A 27,752-nucleotide genomic window follows, 5' to 3' on the forward strand; every position below is an offset into this window, starting at 1 on the left:
ATACACCTACATATATATATATATATATATAAATCAAAGTACATTACGCCATGATGGAGACCGAATGGTAGTACATAGTAGTAGGAAAAGGTAATGAGTAGAAGGTGATTGTGGTGATGGCAGTGGTGACGGTGAAGAGGAGTAAGGTGAAGGTGGGTGGTGAGAGTAGGGATGAGGGATGAGGGAAAGGGGGTGGTAGTACACAAGCAGTTATTACTGCGTACATACACGTGCCGCGTACTCCATATAATCACGAATGTTCCTTCCTTCCCAGGAGTGCACTTTGCTCGACAAAGGAACGCATATAAGCACGCCGGCCCATAATCAAGTGCGAAGTCTCGACTAAAGGAGAGCATAAACGACGTGCATTCGAAACGCTCGGCAAGGTGTGCTTAAACCAACCTACTTCTACGTGAGCACCTCTTCCACCTACACGAATCGTGCATTCTTTTTCTTTTTTCTCTCTTTTTTCTTCTTCTTCTTCTTCTTCTTCTTCTCTCTGTCTCTCTCGCTCTTTCTCTTAGTGTACTACTCGTCGATTCGAAAAGATTCCAAACGAATCGGCTCTATCCTTCCCTCATAACGTACTATACACACGGAGTAGCCATAGCCACGTCAAGAATGCTTCCGAGGAAGATTAATCACCAGTAAGCACGAACTTCGTCGCTCGACGGCGACCTGCTGGATGTGAAGGAAGGTAAAGACTATGGTAGGAGAGAGAAAGAGGGCGGAAAGAAGGAAGAAGGTCTGGAAGTAAGTGAGAAAGAAAGAGAGGAACGACAAATGCAAGCCGAAACTACGACCCTTTTCTCTCCACGACTTTTCAGATTTTCACTTGAATGAAGATATTCTCTTTGCTGATGACTACTACTATTCGATTGGCCGGCTCTCTTACTTCCATTGTACTCCATCGATCATATCTTTAAATTAATCGATAGATAGTCAAGCTCGCAACATACCACCATCGATGCATTCGCGGACATTACGAAGCTTTTCGTATCTGCGATTTTCTATATACGATTTTTCTTTCTTTTTTTTTTTTTGTTTATCCTTTTCATTCATTATACTCTATCGAATATCCTCGTAGATGGCGAATTTATAACACGAAAGTGTTTATTGAGTTTAATAAAAATCCTGGATAATTTTTATTTCATTAATAACAATAATATTTATTTTCGTTCGACTAACGTAACTAAATAAAACTATTCGCTATTTCGTAACAAGCGTCTGGCGAATTCCACGACGTAAGAAAGAAGAAAGAGAAAGCAAAAGAAAGTAAAAAGTAAAAAGGAAAAAGAAGAAAGAAAGAAAGAAAGAAAAGGTACGCAGTTACGGTATATAAGCGAGAAAGAAACACGATGGGAAACATATTTGCGCCTCTAACGAAAACCTGCTCAAGGAGGAGTACCTAGATAACCGGATCGCTTTTTTAAGGAGACGATGCCGAGTATCGATATTCGATACTACGTCGAGGAAACGAGAAAGTGTAAATAATAGTAGCGTACCATCTTTGAGGATAATTTTACAGCTTTTCATGATACCACCTGAAAAATTATTTTTTCTTCGGTCTAAGTCTCTCTCTCTCTCTTTCCTTCTACATCGATCGTTAGATATTATCGACATCGATATCGCCGATTTATAGAAATGGCGATTAACGATTACTCTTAGCTTCAATCTCGATACTCGACAAGAGAATTCGCGAGAGAACGTTTCAACGAATCGTATCGCGGTGTGAATCGTTTAATCGCATATTCCAAGAGTTCTCTCTCTCTCTCTCTCTCTCTCTCTCTCTCTCTCTCTCTCTCTCTCTCTCTCTTTCAAGCACTACAGTACTTACGCAAGGAAGCTCTACGTGGCAAGGCCGATCTTGATAAGAACGGTGGTTTGTAGTCGGTACTATTAACGATAAACCAGTGCCATTTCGCAACACCGTGTTTCTAGCCGTGTGACAACCGTTGCCGTATCTGGCTGAGGTAAGAAGTATCAGCAACAATGCCTCCCATGAACATAACTTCTACGACCTTGTCCGAGTACACTGCTTGGAACAATGGAAAGAGAAAGAGAGAAAGGGATAGAGATACATAGAGAAAGAGAGGGAGAGGGCCGTCTTTATCGCGAAGCGTTAACAGCGTGGAAGCTTTATAAATTTCACGGACGGGACACGACCCTTTGGCGAATTAATTAATATCTGGCGCAATTATAATAACGAGCACCTACGTCGCTTGATCTTGTGTTATCGCATAAACTTTTCGCTTTGTTCCCTTAAAATCCCGAGAAATTCCCTAGGAACCCGACGACAATGTCGGAGAGAGAAAGGGAAAGAGAAAGAAAGCGCACGAATCTCTCAACTCGAGCGTGAAGTTTAATCGAGAATTAGAGTGAAAGAGAAAGAGAAAGAAGGAGGAGAGAGAAAGAAAAAGAAAGGGAGAAAGTGTCAGGGACACATCGAAGAGACGAGAGAGATAAAAACGACGACGAGTTAAAAAACGATCGCGAAAAGCTCGCGAGAATGGAAATCGTCCGTGAAAGGGGACGATTTATTAAAAGTGCATTCTCATTGTCACTAGAACTCGCTGACTCGACGGCGACGCGTTTCCGCGTGCGACTTGATGTGCACACTCTTAAATCTCCGATGCACTTGTTTAAGTTCTCTTTCTCTCTGCTCTCGTCTGTCTATCTGTCTGTGTCTGTGTGTATGGATCTGTGTGTGTGTGTAGGTAGAAGAACGCAAAGGAAAGTAGCACGTTCGTCGACTAATCGCATCTAATGAGCGGTAATACGTCAGCAAAGATTAAACCGACCGCTTACAAACGTGGCTAGACGCAACCACCGTAGAGTCGTTTTTAAATTCGCACGGCCACGTGCGGCCTCCGGGAATCAAAATAATGTAGTATTTTTCTACCATTCGAGCATCCCTCTTTTTCTCTTTCTCTCCCTCTTTTTCCTCCTGTCTCTGTACTCTCATAATTTTCTTCGAAGAAATAAAGATTATAAATTGTATAGAGGTTGTTCCATTTGTTTACAAGAGAAAGAAAGATTCTTATCGCTAAAAGGATAATTAATAATCCTTTTTAAATAATAATCGAAAGCATCGGAAATAAAACGGATTTCGTTTCAAAACGTTCTCCTTTAATTCGACAAAGCATTCGACGATTATATTCTTTTTACGATAACAATATGTTGGAATCAATTAAAACGATAACATCTATATATATCTATATATATATATATATATATATATATATATATATATATATATATAATAACGTATATGTACATAAATACGTGCCCTAAATATATAAATATATATATATCACGTATCGAAATAAGCGTACGTATCTTTCTGTTCTAGATTTCATTGGTAGTCACTTGGTTGTTCGTCAATACTCCTCGTCGAATTAATTAGACAATGTGCATACGGTCATTATAAATGAAAAACTAATGACGCGGTCGAGCGATCGTACTGCGCTCGCTTTAACGCCTCGCTGGAAATAACACGGTCGTTTCACGTGTATGAATAAGCCACAACGAGGTTTAAAATGGACGAGAGAACCAGGGCCATGAAATTAACCGTAAACCAAATAAGAATACACATCGACGATTCGTCGTTAATTTGTTGCACCAATTCTATCTATCTATCTATCCATCCATCCATCCATCCATCCATCCATCCGTCCGTCCATCCATCCATCCATCCATCTATCCATCCATCCACCCATCCATCCATGCATTCGTCTCTCTTTCTCTCTTTCTCTCTTTCTCTCTCGTTTCGAAAATTCATTTGTCAAGAGAATTCCGTGCACTCGCGCGCTGTAAATCTGCCAACGGGAATGTAATCGAATCTATTCGAGCGCGAGCGAACGAAATCTCGCGTCCGAACTGCAATTTTATCGTCTGCCCGTGCGACCGACCGACCGACCAACCAACCAACCAACCAACCAGTCGTCGGCCTATCGAAAATATCTTCGATGATTCCTGTTGCGCAAGGTCGGAAGCCGCGATTTACCATTGTCAACCATTGAAAGCACGTTTCTACAGAGGCACACGGTTCTCCTCATTCACAAAGAAGATTCGATCATCTATCGATCTCAAAGTCTGTGCAAGGCGAGGTGAGGTGAGGTTGAGGGCTAAGGGAGTGGAGGGAGGGTATAGGGAGGTTATATCATAGTTATTAAAAATACATTAGCGAGACGTGGAGCATTACCGAAAGGTATTGAACGATATTCAAAGGGATCCTACTAGTAAGGCTACATATATATATATATGTATGTATGTATGTATGTATGTATATACATGCATGCATATATGCACGCGTACAAGCATATAATACACGTGTAACACATCTAGACACGTTCGTGAATTCCCAACAGACGGGTAGAGAGAAACGAAACAGCTCGTCGCGATCTGGGAGCATCGATTAAATGAGCCGATGTGTTTCGACGTGCAAAACCGATCGGCGTATCGGCTTGGAAAGCGGGCTAATTGGAAGAAGAGGAAAAAATCATCGTAACCTAAATTTTGACAAATTAAAAACGTTCTCTATCGAATTAAAAAAGAAGTGCCGGAAACGGTAGTAGGTACTAAAAAGAGTCGGATTAGTCGTTTTCATTCATTATCTTTTTTTTTCCTTTTTTCTTTCTTTTTCTTCTTTTTTCCTTTTTCGCTATTTTATCTTCCCTCCTTCCGTGTCTTTTCATTTTCTCGTCACGAAATTAACTCCTGGATTAATGTTTGCAAAGTTATAAGTTATACTTGGCTTTCTGTAAATACTTTTCTTTTTCTTTTCCTTTTTTTTTTGTTTCTTTTCTTTGCTTCTCTTTTTTCATCGAAAAAATTAATTATCAGATTAATGTTCACGAATTATAAATCCACCGAGTGTAACTTACATTATTATATCGGATTATCGTTTCCGTCCGTCCATTTATACTTTCTATACTTTTTTCTTCTTCCCTCCTCTCTTTCTCCTTTTATATATATATACATTTTTTTCCTTTTTCCATCTCACTTCATTTTTCGTCGCAAAATTAATTCATTAGATTAATCTTTAGTAAGTAGATATAAGTTTATACGTATTGTCGGTACAGTATATATAGTTACATTATTATATCGGATTAACGTTCCCATACTTTCTCTCCTTTTTACTTTCCTTTTGTCTTCCTATCTCATTTCAATTTTAACGTAACAAAAGAATTGATTAATTAACCATCAGTTTTTAATATTTAAACCAAGTTTAAATTAACCGATATATAATTTCTTTTTTCTTAGACGTAAAAAAAAAAAGAAGGAGAAGAAAATATCACAAACAAAAAAAAGAGACAAGCAAACAAACAAAAGCAAAAGCAGAACAAACCAAAACAAAACAAAATGAATCTATGGAGGATTAACTTCTCTCTTGGAAAGGCTTCGACGGAAAAGCCAAGAGGGAGTGAACTCACTCTCCCATTTCTGGAGAAATTGAAACTTAGATGAATGGAGTACGCGTTGGCCAGTTCCGTTCGTGAATCGAATGGAACGATATAAGTCGTTGCTTGGATCGTTTAGATCGTACGAAAGTATTAGCTCTACGAAGATACGCGAACGAGAGCTGCTAATGGCAAACTAACGTCGTTGAGTTTACATCTGTATAAAATAAATACTCATTTTCGTAGAAACTCTACGAAACTTAGAAACGAAGCATTCGCTGTTTCTTAAAAGCTGCGCTTTTATGCGGTTGAATGGCCAGAAGGGAATTACGTTGTGTTGGCTATTACCAGAAGATCAACCAAGAAAAATACAAAGTAGCTAAAGAAAATGAGACCGAGTCACGCTACGAATTATTAATGTGATTCGATCGTTGCTTCTTCTACCTTTCGTACGCTCATTTAATAATAATAATTATTTTCTTTTTTATACGCATACATGTGTATATATATATATGTGTATATGTATATATTTTTTTATAATACGATTAATTATATGAAACAAGATAATAAACTGACTGATAAAATGTTTACACGAGTCTTGCTCTTTAAATATAGTATACATCCGTATATATGCGTGTGTATGTGTATTAGTAAGTAATTTTTTCATATAGATTTAATAACATATTCATTTTTATATTAAAATTAAAAAAAAAAAATATTCCTTAATCATTATTGATTTCGATGAAGGCAATATCTTAAATATAAATTCTTTAATAATTTCTTATAAACTTATTTTATTTCAACAGTCAGAGATCGAATGCTTATCGTCGATGATATCGATAAAGCAATGTCGCTTATTCGGCAATTATTTTTTATTGTTACGTTTATACGTAACGTTTATATTTTACATTTTAATTTCTCACTTTTTGTGTAATTGCTAAGTCAATGAAATATCAGATGCACGTATTGAGATTTAGCACCTAGAGAAAGAGAGAGAAAGAGAGAGAAAGAGAAAGAGAGAGAGATAGATAGGAAGCACACTTTATCGGAGAATAATAAGCCAGGCTCGACCGTACGAGAATCAGTTTCTACGCTAGTAAGATCGTACCTTTTCCAAAGTGGATTACTTCGATTCTAGGCCGGGTGTAATTAAGGACTGTCTCATAAATTTACCCTCGCCCACACGATCGACCGGTATCGAATAAGAGAAACAACCAATAGGGTCACCCACGCTTCTACATCCACCTCATTCGACACTCAGAGAAATTCATCGAAAAATTCTCTTCTTCAATAGAGTAGAAAATAAGAGAGATTAAAAAAAAAAAAGAAAAAAAGTGTCAATTATACCTATCTCGTTACGACAAAATTCAAAATTTTATTCGATGGGAATATTAAATTTCGCAAAATCGACGAATCGAGGATTCGTAATCGAGCATTAACGTCGATATAAATCGAATTTCAGTTCCGGAACGAATAAAAACGCATGAAACTGTCGTGTAACATCCAAAAAAAAGAGAGAGAGAGAGAGAGAGAGAGAGAGAGATTGAATACTTTTTTTACGAGAACGTATCGAGTGTCGGAATTTTGTTCCTTTTTATCTGTTTTTTTGTTCTCTTCCTTTCTTTTTTCATTTTTTAATCGCAATCGATTATGTAAACGATGCTCATGAAGAGAACAATAATGAATGAAAAGATGCTATGGGAAAAAAAGAGAGAGACAATAATAAGAAGAAAAAAGAGAGAAGAAACAACTCATCGTAAAAAAAAAATTTTGAACAAACGATTCGTTCTTTACCAAAGACGATGGAATTCAGCGACGAGGAGATTGTCGACCGATCGGATTCGAGAATGACGAGATGATTTCAGAGATGATCCATATATCATAAACGAGAATCGTCCTGGACGTTGCACAGACGCATCGCATACGGGTTTCACGTAACGGGCGTTCTCGATACGAGCCGCGAGATATCGCGGCGTAGGTGGCTCGCACGACCGACACCGATGCTGACGGTATTTGCGGAATGTAATTCGCTAAAGACAATGCAACGTGTAGATAACCGCCTATGTTCTCGGTCGCATACGCATGCCACGCGTGTAAAATTCGCATACGAACGAGTTGAATACGATCGATCGATTTATATGTGAATATCCGAAAAGAAAAAGAAAAGAAAAATATATCATTGACGATGATAAAGGATAAAGGACGTAAACGATGAAAATATCGATTCTATCGAAATTTCATACAAATGAAATATACTTTCTTCTTGACGTTGGAACTGGAAATTGTTATTTAAAGTGAAAAAGGATAAAAAAGAACGGAAGAATGTTTACATGTGAATCGCGTATTCCGCGATAGATCAAACGTACTCTAAAGTATACTGACAAGAGAAAAGGGGGAGAGAGAGAGAGAGAGAGAAAGAGAGAGAGAGAGAGAGAGAGAGAGAGAGTTTGTGTGAGAGAAAGTGTTTCAAGTAGAAAACTTAAGAAATAGAAGATGAGGATAGGATCGTAAGTATACACATATGTACCATACATTTATTTATACATACATACATACGTACATACATATATATGTATATAAATGTATGTGTACATATATGTATATATGTGTATATATATAAACGTACGTAGGTAGGGTACGTACGTAAACACTTTGCTCGCAAACAGGAGTCGAAGGAATCGTGCGAGATAAGTGAAGCTGCGATAAAGAAGCGGAAGAAAGGAAGGAGGGGAAAAAAACAGTTTAGATGCTCGAGCAAGCGAGGATACAGGTGCTCGCGTTCGCGGCACGTACGATCACGAGAGGAGTGGCAAACTTTTTCTCTCTCTCTCTCTCTCTCTTTCTCTTTCTCCGTCTCCAAGTCGTACATATGTAGTCATAAGAGAGAGAGAAAGAGAAAGAGATAGATAGATAGAGTAAGATAGAAAGGATGGAACGAGAGTAGCAGCATACGTATGCTCACCTGGGGAATACCGCACAGAAGCATAGAAGGTAAAAAAGTGAGAGATAGAGAAAGAGAGAGAGAGAGAGAAAGAGAAGGAAATAGAAGAGAGTATGCGTAAGGCGCGCGTACATGTACGCGCGGATGCTTTACATAATATCTTTGCCATTGTAAAATGCAAAGCACTAGACGGGAAGTCCCGCTGAGCCAGCTTTTCCTTCCGCCGTGTTCGCACTCTCGCTGTATAGGCTAAATGTGTATGGTATAGCGAGACGAAGGAAATAAAGAGAAGGAGAGAAAGAGATGGGAGACGCCTCGAAAGCAGGTTTTTGTCTTCTCATGTAAATCGTCGACGCAACCCCGGCCGATTGAGGGCTTAAGCAGATATGTATATGTATGTATATGTATATGTATATATATATATATGTATATATATTTTTTTTTATCCGTACTATCGCACTGCATACCCTCTTGCTCGATTCCGTGGGCAACCCCCGTTTCGCGCAATTCCTAAAGCGTTTAGCGCACTCGAAAGAGCTTTTCATCGTACGAGTTCATCTTGCCCAAAGATTCGGACCAATGAATTTCTCAGTTCGTTTGAATGAAGTTGCGTACCCTCTCGTATATACCATTTCTTCTCTTGCGAATCTATCGAACGTGATACTCTTATAGACGAAAACAATAGGAAAAGAGAAATGGAAGAGGAAAAAGAGAAAAGTGAGAGAGGGAGAGAGAAGAAATTTGTAAACAAAAGTTCGCTGAAAAAAGTACACATATCTAGTATATCCATCGTGCATTCTTCCCCGTATTATATACGCTCGAATAGATGCGCTTATTTACCTACGTGGTGGCCTTTGAAAACGAGAAACGTTTTAAACGGTCGTTCGCTTAATCGAATTAAACGCCGATGCTATAATCCGTACGAAACAATTTCGACAACATAGGAGTCCTCTTCAGAATGCATTGCATTCGATTAACTATCGGCGAGATATGATCTTCGCGTGTAGCGCATACGTGGAAGATTAATGGCCGTGAGCGCGCTTTCGACCGAATACGCTCGTTCGTTCGTTCGTTCGTTCGTCTCTCGTTTACTCGCTTACTCGCTTACTCGCTTACTCGCTTGTTCGCTTAGTCGCGAGCGAGCTCGCGAGTTCGCGTGCGCGCATGCGCGCGAAAGTACGGGGTTTTCAGTTGAACCGGCCGGGCCACGTCGATGGGATTAAAAAATTCAACGAACTCGACAACGACGACGAGAAATGTGTTCTGCCTGGGATAATGCACGAACGAAAGAGAGAGAGAGAGGGGGGGGGAGAGAGAGAGAGAGAGAATGAAGCAGGCAACGAGACCACTCTCTCTCGTTCTCCTCCTATATGTACGTTGTAAAAATAATTTAACAACTGATATATTGTACATACATCCCGAGCGAAGCTTCTCTATCTAGTAAATGTACACCCAAGACTTTCAACCAACGTGAATCTTTTTCTCTATATCTCTTTTCTTTCTGTTCCTCTCTCTCTCTCTCTCTATCTCTTAGTCTATCTCTCGAATTTATGCTTCCAAACGTTAACAATTTCCAACAGCATCCTTGGAAAAGTGAGAGAAAATGAAGGAAAAAGATATTTGTAAGGTTCGTACAAAGGATAAATTAAATAAAGTTCTATTACCTGGGTGTACGTTTTCACTGTCTCTATTTCTATCTCTATATCTATCTCTATATCTATCTCGTACTTTTTCACGATTAATCACGACGAAGGGGGAAAAAAAACATATATATCGTGACATGTTTCTCCGTAAGAAGAATGGACAAGTTCAATTATATTAACCATCCCCGTGTGTCTACGATATATCAGTACAAGGGACATACATCATCCCTTCATAGATCCTTTGCTACGTGAGCTATCTGCAATGTAAACCAAAGGGCAACGCGTATATGTATTACAGTACATCTATAGTCGGCCCGATTCGTGATCATGTTTGAGAAAGCTCGACTTTGATCGGATCTCTCTAGTTTAATTCGAAAACAAAGGACGATTGTAGTTGTACATATACATATACTTTACATATTACTATATAGACATTATATATACACGCATGATGCATTATGTAGGTATATACAATATTTATGTGTTCGATAAGTCGTACAAGGAACGTCTACGATGAAACATAAAGGGTTCTCTCTCTCTCTCTCTCTCTCTCTCGATGTCTCTTTCTCTTGACGTCCTTTCGTATTATAGAAGTAGTAGTAGTATAGTTCAACGTATGATCCGTCTTACTCTCTCAATGTCTTTGACGACAGAGGGAAGAGCTAATTGAAGTCGCAAGACTCGGATCGTACGAGTTTGGTAAGTCTCGCGATGTCAAATCTCTCTCTCTCTCTCTCTCTCTCTCTCTCTCTCTCTCTCATTCTATCTTTCTCTTTCTCTCTCTCTCTCTCTGTCTCTCTTTCTCACACACAGACACACACACACACACACATCTCTCTCTTTCCCCGGTCTCAGTAAGATTCTACTCTCTTGTGGATCTAACATCGAATCTTAAAAGGGTTCTCTCCCTTCTACGCACGAACTTGCGTACGCGTATTACTGACTTTGCATACAAAGTAGTATCTATAAGGTGGACCCAGAAATTTCGTTATTATCATTATTATCATCATACTTTATCGCGTTTACTCTGATATACCTGAATCGTGTTGGGAATATAAATGAAAAATGCTAAGAAAGAAAAAGAAAGAATACAAATAATAGTAATGAAGAAGAAAAGAAATGTACAAATTCGAATTATTTATTATATATCTACGTTCAACAATTTTTAGAAAATTCGCGTTGACAAGAATCTCGCATATGGGGGGGGGGGGGGTAAAACTCGAATTTTCACTATTCTCTAACATAAGCAGTTTCAACCGACGTATATTTTCAAGGTACGAGACAAGCCTGAGTCGCAACACACTAAAGATATTTCCATGTTAGTGTTTCTCACTTTGGACAAGGAACAGCCGACGTTTTCAGACAAGCGACATTTTAACCGTCGGTTCCGCGTATCAGTGTCAGAGCAAACCTGTTATATATATATGTATATATATATATATATATATATATATATATATATATATATATATATATGCTATAAAGGTAATGTTTACGTTAAAGTTAATAATTCATACGTATCCTTAACGCCATAGTTGCAGTCATTAATTTATGCTTACAATAAGAGCAACTTCAGCGTTTACCTCACTTTAACCCATCTGTTTTGCTCATATAGCGTACCGAGGAGTAGAGCATTTAGCTTGAAATAACCGAGGTATCGTTCGTATGAACGTGTAAACAAACGAACGAACGAACGAGCGAACGAACGAACGAACGAACGAACGAGCGAACGAACGAAGGAACGAACGAACGAACGAACGAACGAACGAACGAACGAATGAACGAACGAACGAACGAACGAACGAACGAACGAACGAACGAACGAACGAACGAACGAACGAACGAACGAACGAACGAACGAACGAACGTTAACTATTCTGCCAATTAAAATGATTCGCGAAATATACGAAACATTTAGAGAAGAACGCGCTATCTATTGCATGCACCTATATATGTACACTCGTTATTGGTCGAACGAGATGACTAGTGATAGCAATTGTACGTATGCTAGTACGCAACTCCTGTAAATCTTCTTTTATCTGTGTCATAAAAGTATTTACAATTTTTGTAAATACCATATACATGTATGTGTGTGTATACGTGTTCGTGCGTATAGATATACACATGGAAAACGAGTCTCAGTATTTCAATCAGAAATTGTTTACATACACATCGTCAAATAAAATTCGTAAACGTTCGTCAAACGCATTAAAGCAATCCTTGAAATTCCACAAAATGCCCGATCCTTTTTTCTTTTTATTTTTATTTATTTATTTTTTTTTTCATTCTTCCATTTGTCGCTATATCCTGGATGAGGGAAGGGAGGGAAGGTGAAAGAAGAGAACGATTAAGAGATAATTAAAATTCGATAAAAAATATTCGACCATTTCTGAAAATGAATTTTGAAAAGACGAATGAAATTTTGATCGAACACGATATATCGCTAAAACTCATTTCGAATTGTATCGCATTCAATCTATATTATCGATCGACTCGATAATATATTTACGATCAATAGATAATCACGCCGGTAACTAGGATTAAACGAGTCGACGTTAACGCGAAACATGTTTGAGGATACAACGTGTTTGCTTACTTATTTCGAAATCAAAATGAAAACGCGAATACGAGAATATGGATTGTGTATGGTCGATCGTAAAACGATCGGTTGAAAATCAAGTTTGGAAAAGTGCTCGACTCGTATCGAGTGTCGTCGTGCAACGAGGACGAAAGCAGAGCCGTTACCTAGGACCAAGCGTTCAACGGAATTGATTTGACGTTTCAATGGACGAGATCGTTTCGGGTCAAAGGGTCAGAATCTACTGGCATGATAAGCTTCTATATATCGAGCATAAGTAAACACGTTTGCATACGTAACAATATCCTGGATGTACATGGGTAGAAAAAGAGAACTAAAGAGGAGATAGGAAGGGAGGGAGGGAGGATGGATGGGAGGTTGTATACAGACATGAGCGCACACGCACGAGCAGACAATAATACATTTTGCATTTACAGATTAGCTACGTAATTGGCGGATCAAGAGGATTTATGGCATTTGATGAATACCTATTTACATTATGTGTTATCTAGGAGAATAATCGTTTAGCTTGCATTTCCCTATTTTGTATCGAATATAGATAGATACGTTGCTCCTTCCGTAATTCTCCGAGATTTTCCATCTTTCACTCTCGCGATTCTTACAGAGTCAACGTCCTCGTTAAATCGTTGAGAAGAAATCGATATTCAAAGAAAGCTCGTATAAAAAGCTCGTTAGCCGAGTTACTTTTCCCTTTTGTGTATATCTCCCCTTTTCTCTCTCTCTCTTTTTCTCAAGAAAAAGAAGCGAGAAGACAGGAAAGAAGGCGTAGATAGTAAGAGCTAATGTATAAAATCCTACTTATCGATGACGAACGATAAAGTATCTCACTTATAAGAGGATCGGTTCTTATATAGATCGAACGTAATATATGAGATTTTTATATACTTTCTAAGTATAACGTAAATTGTTATCGACTGACTATCTATCTATCTATCGATTACTTTTCGTAATTTATCTCGCACCATATCGATTTATACATAACATTGAGATACAAACGAAATATTAATTATAATAATATCGAAGTAGATGCATAGATATAGAAGAATCGTTATTAGCGTTTCATTTCTTGGATCAATTACGTGTGTATTCACGCGTGTCCGTGTGTTTCGATATATACCGTTTGAAAAATTTCAACCAATTTATTAATCACCGAGTAATCAACTTGAAATCGCGATAAGCAATGATTCCGTTCCAGATACTTTAGTGTTACACGTCCGATCTCTATGCACGATTTCAAAACGATCTTCCTTTCGAGTTTCGTGCGAAATTCGTCACTGTTCGAGGAAAACAAAGGATTGAGAAAGATGTGTCTCGTTGATACGATACGGTGCACAGTATGCACACAATATCTACACACAGATATATATATATATATATATATATATATAGAGATATATCTATATATATATATATATATATAGAGAGAGAGAGAGGGGGGGGGGGGGGTTCGCGATGCAACTTACGCCATTAGTCGGTTCCTACCTGTGCATTTGCATGGGACCTGGCAACCCGTTCATTCGCACCGGCCGTGCCAATGTTCTCGTGAAATGTCGAATGTAGGTTAAACAGGATATCTAGGGTTAGACTCTGTATTTGTCTTACGCACGCATTATATCGTGCGCTGCGTTCGCCACATTAATTTCTCCGCAACGCGTTACCGATTATCCCACGCGATAATTCCTACGTAGGTACTCTTCGTTCTTCTGGCACGACTATTAGTACTACTACTACTACTATTACTACTGCTGCTACTATTATTACAAATCAGAATTGTATCATTTATTTGTCGAGTCGTTCGAGATTCGTCTTTCCGTTCCTTTGTTGCGTCAGACGATATCCAATAATAATAAATAAAAAGAAAAAAAAAAGGAGGGGAAGAAAAAGAAATAAAGAAAGACACTTCTCGACTTAATAGTAATAACGTCTATTCGTAGATATCTCCTACACGTTTAACCGATAAATGCATAAAGGTAAATCGAATTTTACAGAAACGGTTTTGAGGTCAGGTCAATTCCGGATAACGCGGCTGGTAACAAGATGCGATGGTATAAGCAAGTATTATCCGTGAGTGTAATTCCGATCGGCACGATATAAATCTCGATTACGGGGCCGGATTACGCCGACGTTCGCAAATATAGACGCGCGAGCAGTACAAATTGTATATTACCCTTTACCCTCCGCACCTTCCCATTCCCTCTAACCCCTCCACTCCCTTTCCCTCCCCCTCTCCTTTCGTCGCTCTGTACACCATCATCGCTCTGCTCCATTCAGTCCATAGTACATAGAAATTACGATGTAAACTGCGGATCCTTAATACCGTTTGATATTTGCCAACAAGCCTCCTGTAAAATCGTGCGACCAAAAAATTGCCTTCCCAATTTCGTAATCCCGAATTTATGTCAACAATTTCTTCGAACTTGAATATCGTCGATCGTAGATAATTCGTCATTCTCTCTCTCTCTCTCTCTCTCTCTCTCTCTCTCTCTTTCTACTGATTGATTCGATCGAAATCGAAATCCTTTCGTTAAAGTTTCCGACGGCTTGGTAGCATTACTTACCTAAACGTACGCCTATCTCTTGCAGGCTGCACTTACATTCTCGTTCGACTTTAATCAAGCTCGCCGCATAATCTCAGTCTAAAACGTATTGACATCGAATTTACCGAAAGGAGTCGTTGCTCGAGGGAGTTCGCGAGTCTCACCGCGGAGGATCGATAACGACAGAGAAAGAGGAAGAGAAAGAGAAAGAGAGAAACAGAGAGAGAGAGAGAGAGAGAGAGAGAACGCGACAAAAATGAGTCTGCGGTACGCAAAGCGGAGCCAAGAGATTCTATCTTTGGAATCGACGTCGAATCGTGTTTTTGGAGCACGCCGTGGTTAAAACGGCGCCGGATAGAATCCGTTGAAAGTCGTTTCGAATGTATACACTCCGCTTCGTCGCACGTGACTCTCGGGCTCTCGTACGAGTAAAGCTTTCTCTGACAAATTCGAGTACACACACACGTGATCGCGAATACGCGAATACGTATACACGCATACGCGCGACAGATGAGAACGAACGCAATGAGAGCACAAATCTTCAATTTTCCACTTCGAATTCCGCGAGATTACAAAATTTCCCTTGATTGTCTACCCATTCTTCTTTAACCCCCTTTACCTCTTCCTCCCTCTACCACCCTCTCCCCCTCACCTCCCCCACTTCTTCCGAGTAGGAAAATAAAATTACACGGGCGTAATACAAGCTCGTTAAATTAGCTTAATCTATCGGGCTGCTTTCAGTGGACTAACCACATGAAAGAGCCTCCATTAGGTCCACCATTCTGTATTCCCCTTCGTGTAGAAGACGGAGGACGAGAAAATAGAACGAACGAACGAACGGACGGACGGACGGATGGATGGATGGACGAAAGAAAGAAAGGAAAAAAAAATAAGATAAGAAGAGGAAGAACGAAGGAAGGAAGGAAGGAAGGATGGATGAAAGAATGAAAGAATGAAAGAATGGAAGAATGAAATAAAGAAATAAAGAAAGGAAGAAAGAAAGAAAAGAAAAAAGAAAGAAAGAAAGAAAGAAAGAAAGAAAGAAAGAAAGAAAAAAGCCGAAACATTCCAAGTCTATGCGATTTTTTTTATGAGATTTCTGGTCTCCCACGGAGCAAAGCAATGTTAGAGAGATACCGAAGAACTTGGTTGGTGCGGACGTCAAAGCTTCCTCGTAGGATGGGTAGTGGTGGTGTTGAAGAAGGTTACCTAAGAGAGGACGAAGAACGAAGACACGAAAGAAAGAAAGAGAGAGAGAGAGAGAGAGAGAGAGAGAAAGGAAGAAAAGGGTGAACGAAGAAAGGTCCAGGAAGGTCCAGGAAGCAGTAGCATCTCTCAAGTCTTATTCTATCCTCTCTTTCTCTCTCTCTTTCTCTCTCTCTCTCTCTCGCTCTTCTTCTCATGCTCTCGTAACTCTTCTTTGCTACTTCAAAACCATACCACGGTACCACTTCACTCTACTTTCTCTGTCTCTGTCTCTCCTCTCAAATCTTCCAACTCTCGTCTCATCGCCGTCTTCATTCTTCTTCCGACTTAGTATCTAGTTCTCTCTCTCTCTCTCTCTCTCTCTCTCTCTCTCTCTCTCTCTGTCTGTCTGTCTGTCTATCTGTCTGTCTGTCTGTCTGTCTGTCTCTCTTATTCCCAGCATATCTGTATTTAGCGATTCAACCTCTTTCATTAGAGACGTTAATGATGGTTACCGGCGTCGTTACCAGTCGACCAACGTGCTACTAGTACGCTATCGCAACTATTAGTACTATGACGGTAGTGTGTTTCGTGGACAAGTTCGCCGTATCAATTTGTCAGTTAATTTAATAAATGCATCTATCATTGACATATAATTAAAGTTACAACGGCGGCCGGACGTATACACACAATTAGCGACGAATATCCGCATATCGATCGTTAACGCGTTGCGTTAATTTACCTTCGATTCAATGTACGTCGGGAACAGTGATATATATATATATATATATATATATATATATATATATATATATATATTATAGAAAGGGAGAGAGAGAGAGAGAGAGAGAGAGTTCCTGTTATTGAATTTACGTCAGCGGAAAGGTATTCGAAGAAGAGTACAAAGCCGATATCCGTCGACATCGATGGATCGATGGTTTCGAATTCGATCAAAAAAAAAAGGACAAAAAAGGAAAAAAAAAAGAAAGAGAAAAGAAATTAACTCTTTCCAGTTGTTTCCTTTCTTTTTATCTTATTAATCATCTTCTTTTTTCTTTTCTCCTCTTCGTAATATTTCGACTTAGCGTATTCAAAAGAAATATAACAACCTATAGCTGCTCGTTGTTACGTTAAGGATCTTCTCATTAAAAAAGTACAACGAGCTCGTCAAAAGCTCGCACCCACACGCACGCACACACAAAAACGGCTTATTATTTTATCGTGGCTTCCTATTAAAAAAAAAAAAAAAAAAAAAAAAAAGAAGGACGTACGAAGGCCAATAAAGTTCGTCGGAACGATGAGCTTCGTAAATCAGAATAGTCGAGAGAATCTCGCACGACGAAATCTCTTTCGAACGATCGCATTGCGCCATCGTATAATTGCCGAGTAAGCTCGTAAGAAAAAGTAGAACGAACGAGCGAACGAATGAACGAACGAACGAATGAGACTCGTTCTCATCTACATCGATATCCGCGTTTCAATGTTCTATATATCGTGTTTCTATCTGTAACGTGGGTTCGCTTTTTAGAAATGATTCGAAGGTAACCATCGGAAAACAAAAGGAAAAACAAAAAAAAAAGAAAAAAAAACAATAGATTTATCAGAGCTATAAAGGAAAACGTCGAAATCACGTGCTTGACGATCATAATAATTTGCAGACGCGATCACGACCTTCTTCCAAGAATTTGTAAAGCAACCACCCTTCGTTATGATCGATGCTCGCTTGCCGGTAAGATAAAATCAAGTAAGAAAGAGAAAGAGAAAGAGAAAGAGAAAGAGAAAGAGAAAGAGAGAGAGAGAGAGAGAGAGAGATAGAGATTGTAAAAGAAAGAGAGAAAGAAAGATAGAAAGAGTTAAGTTCCAAAGGAAAAGTCGAACGAGCTTTTCGTACGATAAATCTACACGTATGTATATTACATTTTATATCTTATCGCGTTTAAATATACGTACCACGTCTCGTGGAAACGTATTTCTCATTCACCTAAGAAGCACATCGATCGTCGTTGGTATAAACGTGCTAAAGTGTGCCGCTTATAAGCACCAACATAAACTACACGTACATATATTTATAAGGAAACGGACGCGTGTGCGATGCGTTTTAAAAGCACACTATGATGACAACGACGATGAGGATTCGATGCACTTCCGATAAAATACGGCGTCGAATAATGCACAATAAAATATTTCAAACTGCCATGGTTGAAGCAGAAAGAGAGACAGACAGATAGACAGATAGATAGAGAGAAAAAGAAAACGAGAGAGAGAGAGAGAGAGAGAGAGAGAGAGAGAGAGAGAGAGAGAGAGAAACGTCGACGATCCTTCTTCAGTTGTCTCATATTCGCGCGCGCGCACATTTAGAGATCGTACCTATTCATAATCTCTTCAATGTACCTCGAAACGGTCCTTTCAAAGAGCTTTTATAAAAATTACTTGAAAAAATGAAGCTCCGAATCTCGAAAAAATCTCCTTCAGTGCACTCGTAGTTTGTATGCATGTACATACACACAGATGCGTTCATATACACGCATACACACCTGTCGGTAACCAATATATCGTGGAAAACTCGGCGAGTCATTTTTTTCGCTGCTTCTCCTTAGTCTTTTCCCTCTTATTATTATTATTTTTTTTTTTATATATATTTTCTTCTTCCGTCTTTGCTCGACGATGCAGGTACGAAGAACAGAAAGACTTCGTTGCTAGCGCGCCATTTTTCTTTTTTTTGTTTTCGGTGCTTTTCAAATTAAGTTTCTTTTTGTTTTTATTTCACGGTAGGATGTCGGCACGTACATATATACGTACGTACATAGATAGATAGATAGATAGATAGATAGATAGATAGATAGACACATATATACGTACGAACGTACACACTCGCCAACGTAGAAATTAGCGACGCACGTGATTTTAATCCATTCAAATGGAAGCTTTCTTGCTCGAACCTTTCTCGTTCCATCTCGTGAAATTCGTAGCGCTCATTCGGTAGCCAACAAACCTGTGCCAGGGAATGGCTCGAGACTAACATGTAATACGGTGTACGAACGAGTGAGTGAGTGAGTCAGAGAGAAAGAGAGAAAGAAAAAGAGAGAGAGAGAGAGAGAGAACAAGATCTAATGGAGTAATGTAACTGCGACCGCAAACCTCCGTTCAACTTTTGAGAGACACCATATTGCGATAGCAATATATTACAAACTGTATTGGTCGCGCCGATACCACAACGTAGAGCGTGTATTTCGTGAAACTAGTGTACCTTAATTCGATTTCGTTGAGACGATCTCTCTCTCTCTCTCTCTCTCTCTCTCTCTCTTTCTCTCTCTGTTCCTTTCTCGCTTTTTCTGAAAGGTTTAAAAAAGAAAAGTGAACGTATCCGAATGTAACTTTATCGAAATCGACATTCCGTGATGCGTAAAAGCGATCAAGCGATTCGATCTTCGATCGGAACGATAAAAGATTAATATACGCCGAGGAACGATGCAGAACGCGATAAATCGTGAGCACCTAGAATGCGAAAAGCAATAGAAGAAAACGCTCGGATCGAATCTTTTACGGCGTCCCGCATTCCTCTTCGATTTACTCTCGCATCGTGAATTTCATCCCGTTGCAGGGATGCACGAAATTAGCGAAAGCAAAAAGGCGATAACGAGTGAACAAGAGAAAGAGAGAAGGACAAGAAAAGAGCGAGAGAGAGAGAGATAGAAAGAGACTGTACTCGAATATATCCGATGTCATTATTAAAATTTATAACACTCACACGCGCACACACATACACATACACACACACACACTATCTTTATTAAAAAATACTTATAAAATCTTCTCCAATTATATAAACCGAAAACAAACTGATGTAAATATCAATTACATCGCTATATCAGTAGCATTAACATTCAACTTTACGAGCTAAACGAAATACTTGTTGGATAACATCGATGAAATATTAACGATAAACGAAATATAACACGCGATTTATCGTATATACGTATATATCGCATGAAACGCTGCACAGTTCGTAGAGACAAAAAAAAAGACAAAAAGAAACATATATATATATATGTATATATATGTGTATATATAAAACGAAAAAAAATAGATACGCTTCAAAATCGCATACCGTTGAAGGTCGATTGGAACGACGATTTCCATCTCGACGAAGCTCGTCCCGCAAGCACGCCTGAGGTAGACGAGGATCGGCTAGACACAGCATGGAGGATGATCGGAAGGACTATTTCTACTACGTACCCCATTCGTCGAGAGTGGTGCGCGCGACGCGTTTTGCCAATATACTCCGTGTCCTCCTTTACACGCTCATCAATCTCTGGATGCAAGGCCAACGTCCAATTCCTTCCTGGTACAACGACGTCTCTTGGTGCACGTTCCTATATTAGCCGTAACACCATCAGTAACAGCAACAGCAACAGCAACAGCAACAGCAACAGCAATAGCAATAGCAACAGCAGCAGCAACGGCAACGGCAACGTCGTCGTCGACGTCGACGTCGACGTCGTCGTCCTCGTCCTCGTCCAACAACGAAGGTAATATATCGTAGGTAGTAGTTGCTTCGACGATCGTTGGTACTCGTTCTTCGTCACAGAAAATCCTTTTTCACACACCACACCTACGCGAGAAGTCTCAGCACGAGACACACGAGAAGACGATTCGCGCGATACTAAAACGACGACCTTCTCGATTTTCTTCTAACCTTCTCCCTGATACGATCGAACGAAACAATACTAATATTTACTCGAGCTGGAGCTTAACATTTCCTCGAAAAGGATGACTCATTTTCTGTTTTCTTTTCTTCCTCGTTCGTACTTTACTAAATCACTAACGGGCAAAGGAAAAAAGAAGAAAAAAAAGGAACAACTATGCTCTCTATTAAATCTATTAATTCTATATGTCTCTATTTCTCTTTTTCTTTATTTCTGTCTATTTCTCTGTCTTTATCTCTCTCTCTAACTATCTTTCTCTGTCTATCTCGTTCTCTCTCTCTCTCTCTCTCTCTCTCTATTTCTCTCTATTTCTCTCTCTTACTCTCTCGCTCTCTACCCCTATCAAGGAGTCGACGAGAGTTCAATCGCGGTTCGCCGATGACTGCCGATGACGCTCGGCCACGGGCTCGGCCGGCGCGGCGGCACGACGACCAATCCCTCCGTTTGCGCTTGCGCACTAGTCTCGACTGCCACCCTTCCTCCCTCTTTACACCCTCTTCACCCTTGCCTTCGTCCTATGCCAATCGTGTCGCGAGAGATCGCGCGACGACGGACCTTTTACCGCGACTTTTCCAAAGATTGACCTTCCTAATCATCGAATAACGTGCCTTTTGTTTACTTATTCTACATGTTGTTATACGTATTTCTCTCTCTCTCTCTCTCTCTCTCTCTTTCTTGTTCTTTTCTCTTTCTTTCCTCTTTTATTCGTCCTCGCTGATTCCCTATTGTTTTCAAGATTCATCGATTATTATCAAGAACAAGAGAATGGATGTTAATTAAAAGCAAAAAGGAGTGTGTGTGTGAAAGAGAGAGAGAGAGAGAGAGAGAGAGAAAAAGACGATACTTTCGTCGTAGCCACGTACGTTGAAATATTATAGAGGATCAATGAAAACTCTCTGTAAACATTCGGTTGAACCAATGCGGTAAGTAACAAATACGAATACCGCCGCAATCGTGACCGCTAATTTAATTGATTGGACGAGTTCGGTTCAGATACCCGACTGGATACCAACTGTGCACATTGCGATTGACCGCTTGTAAAACGTACCGGATCGATCGCGAAAAAATTGTGTTACATACGTTACGACGACGTAAACTATAACGTTCGAGAACCAAATGCGTAATGAAAGGAAGAAGAGGAACCTTCGGATATTATACGACGTTACGAGACGAACTAAGGTCACAAGAACGAACAAGGTGTTTATATATAGATCTAACATTTCATTTTATAGAACCTTTTGTCCTACAAAATAAAATAACAAAACAAAATGATAATGACGAACGTTCCTCGTGAAAATAAATAAATAAATATTGACCTTCGTCGTCCCAAAAGTATCATATCTACGATATGTTTATCAGCAATTTATAAAATAATTTGACGAATTTAATAACGCCCTAAGGAAAAATACTAAAACATTTTTATAATATTTAATAATAAACTATTATTAAATATTATAAAAATGTTGTTTTCCTCAAACGTTGCGAATATAAAGAGAAAGCTAATTGATGATATTACTATCTCTGATTGTATTGATAAGAATTGATATAATTATCTATGTAAAATGATGCAATTTATAGTGAGAAAAATGAAATGAAGATCGTTTCGAAATTTTTCTTTCTCTCTCTCTCTCTCTCTCTTTTCATCCCCAAAAGAAATCGAGGACTCCTTCGAAGCTAAAAGTACGAACGTGATCCTTCGAAAAACGTGTGAGACGGAAGATTGGTACCGTACGAAACGGTTTTACGGGAATGCGTGTATACATACGGGAGAGACAGAAAGTACCTTTTTCGATACTAACGCGTTCTCACGTTCGACGGGTACGTGCCGTACTAGTATTGACATATGTCATTGACACGTGTCAGCTGGATATGTACGACCACCCTTAAGTGGTTCCCGGTAACACTTGGCATCCCTACTCACACGAGCGCGCGAACACATCCACATACATACAAGCATACAAACGTACATACATACGTGCATACATACGTGCATACATACGTGCATACATACATACATATATACGCATTTACACCAACGACAACGACAACATTTTCCGTCCCATTCGGTAAAACGTTTAAATGCGACTCTCGCGGTACTTTCTCTTTCTCTCTCTCTCTCTCTCTCTGTCTCTCTCTCTATCTTTCTATCTTTCTCTTTCTCCCTCCTTTCTAGTAGTTCGTTGCGGTTAGCTTACTATATCTTGGGGTGTATCTTTCTAATCTTACACGGGACACGAACCTTCGACTACGCTGATATAGGTAAGGAAGAAATTGTGTGAGAGAGGAACGATAGGGGAAAAGATACATACATATATGACCAGAGTGAAGTGGAGTTTGAAACACGAGTAATGTATAAAACGTGTCGTTGCGAGATAAAAAAAGATCATCTATTAGAAAATATTCAGACAAATGTTTATCGTCGTTTGTCACCTTTGATCGCTGCTCTACATTTCCTTTTTACACTACCTTCCCTCTGTGTCCTTTTCTTTTTTAAAAACGTTCGTTTGAAACGATAGTCTAACAATCAGATCGTAATAGATTTGTAGCCCAACGATTACTTTTATACGTTTAAATTCTATCTCTCTTTTTATGTCAAGGTAATGTTTCATTATTTATTTTTACCTCTTATTTTTAATTTAGACTAGAGAGAAGATTTACGGAGGATCGATCTCTCCTTTCGATTAATATTACTGTATGACCTCGATTGGATCTCGTGTTTCAATTTAAAAAAAGAAAGAAAGAAAGAAAGAAAGAAAGAGGATAAAAAAATTAGACGATTGTTTTTTCTCGCACATTAGGCAAAGTTCCCGAAAAGACGGGCTCGTACACGCCGGCACTGTTCCAATTCCTTTCTCAAAAGTACCTGCTTCGCTCTCAGAATGCTCGATTGAGTTTACGAACGCGTTTGCACACCCGAACACGTTGAAACTAAGTTTAAAGGAACGTCTGAAAGTTCTTTCCTTCCGCTTGACGCTATAAAGTCGACCTAATAATGCGTTTTCTTTCTTTTTTTCGTGTCTTTTTTTCTTCTTCTTTTTCTTTTTCTAGAGGTTTCGTTTCGTTTTTTCCTGTACTCTTTCTCGTTCCTTTATTTTTGTCTTCTTTTTCGAGCAAACGCCAGAAGAACTTTCTTTGGGGAAAATTTGACAAGAGACTTTCTTTAAAAAACAACTAGAGAGAGAAAGAGAGAGAGAGAAAGAAAGAGAGAGTGGAAAGAGAGAGAAAGAAAAAAAGGGTTGAAAGGTAGAGATAAAAAGATTGATTTTATTCTCCAAACGATTAACCTACTCATAACAAACACGACGAAAATTCTCCTATACCCTATACCCTATACCCCAGAGTCCCACCCACTCACGTTGTTGTACCGACCATATCACGCTTCATGCTCGGCCATACAAACATCGTATTAGTATTACGTGCTTAATTTAGCCGCGAGTCATTAATTATCTAACAGCGCTCGTGTATGCTACGCGCATTAACTTAGCCACGTGCAGCGTTCTCCATGTAATAACGATCACAGACCGAATTGATTCGACTCGTTGACCCGTGTAAGCATCCGCCGTTCGCAAATAGATATTTACTATGCGATTTAGCGCGAAAAGAACGCTCGGAAGTTACTGCATCAAAATTAATTATTGCACTTAAGCTGTGTCGATATAACGACGATAACATATATGAAAGCGAAACAGAGACTAATAAAGAGAGAGAGAAAGAGAAAGAGGGGGAGAAAGAGAGAAAGAGATAGAAATTATGGAAAAGATCAGAGAGATCGAAAAGAATACAAGAGAAAAGAAGAGGAACCATTATAAACGTTAGAAGCTTCTGTTTACTTTACATCGATACAGCCGGTATGGTCAAATGTACGACGGAGATGCATCGACGCATCGCTGACCTAAATCGGAATTTATTAAAGTACAAAGTATAAAGGTTATCAGAGAAAAATGGTGGAACGTCGGAAGATCGTGTCTGGTCATAAGTAGCGATCTTAGATAGTGGGCAGACCACACCGCAGTTGCATAAGATATATCCACCTCGTATACGCTACGTATATTATATATATATATTGTACAGTCCTATATATCCAGAAGCTCTCTCTCTCTCTCTCTCTCTCTCTTTCTCTTTCTAAGACAAGTACACATATACAAGCGCAAGCGCATAGAGCCCATCACGTTCGTAACTAAATATATATATATATATATATATATATATATATATATAGAGAGAGAGAGAGAGAGAGAGAGAGAGAGAGAGAATATATGACAAAGATAGCGAAACGTAATAGTACATACACAGTGACGAGCGCATAGCATAGCCACGATGCCTATGGCCACGTCAAATTATTCGTGCACAGATAACTCCACTCAACGACGTCTGGAAGCGATACTTTAATACACGCAATATGGAAAATTACGTAGACGAGCGAAGAGTTATCTTAAAGAAGAGAATATTATATTACGAGATTGTCTTTAAATATTCGATAATCGAAGAGAAAAGCGAACTGACAAGACTCCATTTGATTCTTGACGTTCGAGAAGATGAATGACTTCTATCTTTTCTTTATTTTTTTCTTTTTATTTTTCTTTATTTATTTATTTATTTTCCTTTCTCTTTTTTTTCAATGCTTACGATACACCTACCTAACGCGATTTTCGGCTCCGAGAAGATAAAGCTGCTGACTCACGGAAGTAGGTTCGATTTATGTAGAACCGAAAGTACTGTTAGCAGCGATATAAATTATAATCCATTCGGTGGTGGTGCCGGCGCTGGAAACGTAATTCAACGAATGGCGTAACTCGGTGGCACAGCGGCACACTACATAGCGTATAACCGGTACCGTAGAATTATTCGTGTGCAGATAATTCGGCTTAACGACGCCTATAAGCGGTACTTTAACGCACACGATATGGAAGATTACTCTAATAAAGTCTATATGCCTTTGTGTTATTCGATCGAACGGCCCTCTCTTACGTTTCAGAGAATTTCCTTGGCCACTTATCTCGTGCTCGGCGAAAGCACGGTTTTACGTTTCGCTTCTCGCACTTTATGATCGAACGGGCCCTACCAAATCGTATAATAATTATAATCGAAGGAAATCTTATAAATATCCACGAAAATATCGTAGGTTATCGTTTTTAAAGTAAGTCCATTGTCTGGGAACGAAGCAACGTGGAAAGAACTCTCGCTTGATCGATCGTTGATTTTTCTTCTCTCTCTCTTTCTCTCTCTCTCTATCTTCCTTTCTCTAGGAAACATGATTAATGAGTCGACTTTTCGCGACACGAGTCATAAAAGAGAGTTCAACGAGAAATACGCGAAGGTAATCGCGAATTAAATCTCGAAAACGTCCCTTTCATTTACGCTTTCGAACGAGTGTTGAATATTGAAATTTTTTCGAGAGATTTTCATCGTATATCTTTCTCGATGTCTTTATATATATATATATGTGTGTGTGTATACATCATATATATCGAAAGAAGAAGGTAATAATAAAACAAACAAAAAAAAAAAAAAGAAAGAAAACCAGTAACAATTTCGACGCATACGATAATGAGTTCGCTTATTCCAGGGCGGCGTTATTTTCGCGATACTCGCGAGCCAGATAACTCGTACGCTGCTGTTCGATGCACGGGTTCAAAGCGTGGAAACAAGCTTGCAGACAACGAGGATTTCTCGTCCTCCTCCTTCTCTTCTTGCTTTACCCTCTCTCTCTCTCTCTCTGTTTTTCATCCTAGCTTTTTCCGATTCGACCTTCTCTATCTTTTAGTGAGCCAGAATGAGAGAAGCTACGAAAGGGTAGAAAAGTAGTGAAGGGTGAAGTTTAAAGTGGTTGTGATGTGTACGTCGTATAACGGGAGATAAAGAGAAAGAGAGAGAGAGAAAGAGTAAAAGCCGAGTAGGAAATGGGAAAATGAAATGAACCGTGAATAATTATGTATTACTTTTAATGCTTTACGGTTTACAAGGACGGCGCACCGATGCTCGGAAAATATTAACGTCAAAGGTGCCTCCTTCATTTCCTCCAGCTTCTGCTACCTAACGCGCACGCGCTCGTCTCGTAAGATCTAAGAAGATCGTAGTAGGATTCATGAGAGAGCTTTGACGTATAACGATATTTTTTCGAGTAACCAGGCGCATCTTTCGAAGCGTAGTAGACGAAACGTCTTGGAAGAAAAATCGACGTTTAATGTGAAGAGTTTGAGAGAAAGAGAAAAAGAGAAAGAGAGAAAGAAAGATGAAAGAAGATGGCGAGAACGGAGAGAAGGAAGAGCGATCGAAAAGTACGTAGCGCGTGGTGTCTATCGCGTTAAGATGAAGAAAGAAAATGGAAAAATAAGATAAAATGAGAAAAAGAGAGAGAGAGAGAGAGAGAGAGAAAGAAAAAGAAAGAAAAAGATGGTAATATGGAACGTTTCAGGAAAAGGAACGAATGCACAGCCACAATTTCTTACGTCCATATTGTAAATCTAGATAAAACCTTAGCGGAACGTGAATTCAGCGTTGTCGACGTTAGAGAGAAACAGGCTAAGGGTTTCCAAATCGCTTTATAAGTGGCCGCGCTCGGATTATCGCTACAGCTTGTACGCTACGTGCTTAGAAATGCTTCTGAAATAACGTGCACGTACGCGCTTTACCACGAAAGCCAATTGATTTATCCGTTCACCCGTCGTGTTGTAGCCTTCTCGAGGTGTCGAAGTTCTGTCGGAAAGAAAAGCTACGGGTAGAGCAATGAGAAAGAGAG

General features: G+C 39.2%; 1 protein-coding gene across 3 annotated transcripts in view; it reads right to left on the minus strand.

The window, feature by feature from the left end:
- LOC127065375 (uncharacterized) overlaps positions 1-27,752 on the minus strand; it is a 257,300-nt gene that overhangs the window by 205,878 nt on the left and 23,670 nt on the right. Inside the window, exon 1 of one of the 3 annotated variants that reach the window (XM_050997627.1) lies at positions 20,544-22,368. The exons of 1 other annotated variant lie outside the window; for it this stretch is intronic. The gene's annotated coding sequence lies outside the window, so the exon portion shown is untranslated. One more of the 3 variants, XM_050997630.1, reaches the window with a different exon arrangement.

The sequence above is a fragment of the Vespula vulgaris genome, chromosome 7 (genome assembly GCF_905475345.1).
Source record: "Vespula vulgaris chromosome 7, iyVesVulg1.1, whole genome shotgun sequence".
Taxonomy (NCBI): Eukaryota; Metazoa; Arthropoda; class Insecta; order Hymenoptera; family Vespidae; genus Vespula; species Vespula vulgaris.